Source organism: Cupressus sempervirens, chromosome 7 (genome assembly GCF_028749045.1).
Source record: "Cupressus sempervirens isolate cs-2001-9-10 chromosome 7, ASM2874904v1, whole genome shotgun sequence".
In the NCBI taxonomy this organism is placed as follows: Eukaryota; Viridiplantae; Streptophyta; class Pinopsida; order Cupressales; family Cupressaceae; genus Cupressus; species Cupressus sempervirens.
The window spans coordinates 51556662-51559883 of record NC_143124.1 but is presented as its reverse complement, the minus strand read 5'-3'; the positions used below and the strand labels follow the sequence as shown (position 1 = coordinate 51559883).

The following is a 3222-nucleotide window of genomic DNA, read 5'->3' as shown; positions in this document are numbered from 1 at the left end:
TATTCGAGGGTTGTGAAACATCTCAATTTCTATAGAAGGCTCCCCAAAGTTTCCTATATGCAACTTCATTGACATAATTTGTAGAATGGTTTAGAAATGGTTGTCATTGTGGTTTCCTAAAAAGAGATCTAAAGGGCAAGCCATCATGTACTAGCTGTGTTGGTTATCACGAGTGATGAGGGAGCCATTTCCAAGAATGAGAAAAGGATGAATGTAGTACCAAATTCCAAATGAAATCAATGACATTGAATCTATAAGAGCAGAATGAAGCAACAACCCATTTGCTATATGCAGCTCTCTAAAGATGTTTTTCTTTCTCGCTCCATTGGCACAAATTTGGGAGTGTGGTTTGATAGTGGTTGTTGTTCTAGTGTGTCATTGCGATGATCTAGAAAGTGATGCTAAGGATGGAGCTTGCATCTAGCACTTGGGATGTTTGTGCAAGCAAGTAGTGGAGTTTCTATTGTGCAAGCCTGCTAGATGGAGTAGAGCTATTGGCACCATCACCAACCATAGATGAATCATTAAGAATAGAGTCTAAATCCATGAACCATTAGGGGAGTCAGGTTTTATATTCTCAAGGAGGACCTTTGAAGAGTCAACCACCATGAGGATGCACATAAAGATCTTCCATGATAGCAATGTTTCAACATAAATGGAATCATTGTTGTGACATATGGAATATAATGGTTATGGAGATATGTTAAAGACAGAGTAGTTTGGATGGTAGTTTCTATTTACTAAGAATAGTAATTAGCCATTTAGATAACTTCCATTAAACATGTTCTTAGTGGGCAATTACTTGAAAACTTAAATATCTGAAGGGATACCTCTATTAAGCAAAGTCTCAAGATTTATATTGATAGACTATCAATTTTCATAGGGCATCAAAGACAAGAAGAGCAATCAGTGAAAAAGGAACCATAAGTAGTAGACACATATTTGGGATCAGGCTCTAACTAATCTAATCTCAGGGAATATTAGCAAACAAAAAACCAAGAGTGAACTTCAGCATGACCATTGCAAAAACATGTAAAAATTTATGTAATAAGCAATGAATTCAACCCAAAACTAAGCACAAATTAGGACACAAAAAATGCATTGTTTAGAGATAAATACAAACAAAAAATATGCTACTATAAACTCAAAATGATTAAAGTTGTCTAGCCATATCATATTTAAGAATCACATGAAATACCACATCGATGTTTAAGTTAATGTTGGGTTAAACTATCATATTCTCAGGCTGAAAATAAATTCCCAAGGATAAAACTTTAAAATCTCAACAATAAGTCAGTTGATAAAGGCATCACACCACTATCTAAGAGGAAACCCTCACAAAAAATGCTAGACAACACTATATGGGAGCAAAAAATATGATTAAGGAGGCAAGGAAGCAACTCGGTATTCACTTGAAAACTTTAGAATAAAAAAATGTCACTTCTATGACTATTGTTGGTTTGGTAATTGTTGTTTCTTTTGCTGATAATTCAAAGGCCTTTGAAATAACATAATGTGGGGTTCAGGATGATGAATGGCATAATGTGCCCATCTATGAGACTATTGAACTCCAATAGATCTCCACTCATTCTAAAACAAAATAAATGAAAGCATTAACAAGCATACTTGACAAAATGCATTGTATTAGAAAGAAATCTAGAGAAACATTTTTTCAAAATAGCTTCAATAACTATTGGTATGATTACCTTTGCAAGAGGATGATTCTTTGGAAGCAACTTTGCAATCTCTGGAGGAAGAATCACATGTCTAGAGACATAAAATATAAAGGCATAAGGCAAAGGATATGTCTAGAATGATGTCCATCCAAAAGAAACAAAATTTTAATCATAGCAAAATAGAAAAGGAAGCATGCCAATAAAGACACAGTAACACAAAGAAGTTCCTTTGACATAAACATATGAAATATGGATATTAAAAAAGTAGGTTACCTTGAGAGTAAGTTCCATTCATATGAGAGTAAGCAATCCCTTAAAAGAAGTTCCAGTCATATGAGAGTAATAAAATCCCAAATATCGGTGTAAGTGTGTTCAAGGTAAGTACATATATGTGCATACAAACAAGAAAAGTAGCACAAACAACGTAGTGCATTGTTGTTCACTAATAAATCATTCCCAAACAAAGTTTAGTTTATAGGTCTCTTTAAGATGATACAAATTGATGCAAATTTTAAAGTTTAGGTAATATGTGTGTGTGTTTATATGTGTATCCACACTTGTGAACTATTGTGAACCTATACATACATTAAAAAATTTCATCTATGTCAACTTGTATCTTGGCGACAACAATCTACGTTATATATACATTACAGATGTAAGAGGAAAAGAAAGACCCAGATACTTTTTCCTCTCATTATATATACACACAGAATAGTATGAAACATAACTTGCAATTTTGTCTAACATAGAGCTCTAGGCTCTACAAATTCATCCAAGCCTGAAAAAATGTTTAGTATAAATAAAATAAAGGGAGATATGAATATAAAAACCTATAGTTAAAGAGAAAGTGGTCTGCATAGAAACCTGTACTCAAAAGTAGATCATCAAAGTATTTCTCAGAATATCGGATATTAGGCATGTTGATGAAGTAGAGACCTACCAAATTTTGAGCCAAGAAACAAACTTAGATCCTAAACATCAAATCCATCTTGCAGAACAAAGTAAAAAGTAGAGTGATCTACAAGTGCATATGCATAATTAAGACAAAAATCTATATGGATTTTAACTTGATTTCTCAAAATTCTAATCATATTGATCTGGAAATGAATTTGAATACTTGAAAAAAAGAGTGATAGGTCTTCAAATCCCTCTAATGCAGTTGTGCTACTGGTGCAAGAGCACCTCAAACATCCAAGCCAAAGTTGAAAATGAAGGAGACCTCAAGGACATCCAAAGCAAATCAAGAAGATGGAATGCATGATCTAGGTCAACAAATCAACTAGAGGATCCCAACACCTATTATGGGCTTCAAATAGTGCAATACTTTGTTATACTTCAAACGATCCTTTTTTTTGTGCTTGTAATGTCCTTAAAAGGACTAAAAACTTGATTGTAATGGACTAAGATTGTCGAAGTCTTAAGTTATGTTTAAGAAGTCTAGAATAGGCTAGTGAGGGAGTTTAAGTCTTTAGAAAAGAGTTGCATATCCAAATAAAGCCATTTATGGTTTTGAAATTCAAATTTTAAAATATAAATAACTATGAAT

The 3222-nt window shown here is 33.2% G+C and overlaps 1 pseudogene; it reads right to left on the bottom strand.

Moving 5' to 3' along the window:
• Nucleotides 1–1449: 1449 nt before the first annotated feature.
• LOC149545434 (cyclin-dependent kinases regulatory subunit 2-like) lies at nt 1450–2595 on the bottom strand (annotated as a pseudogene).
• Nucleotides 2596–3222: the final 627 nt, after the last annotated feature.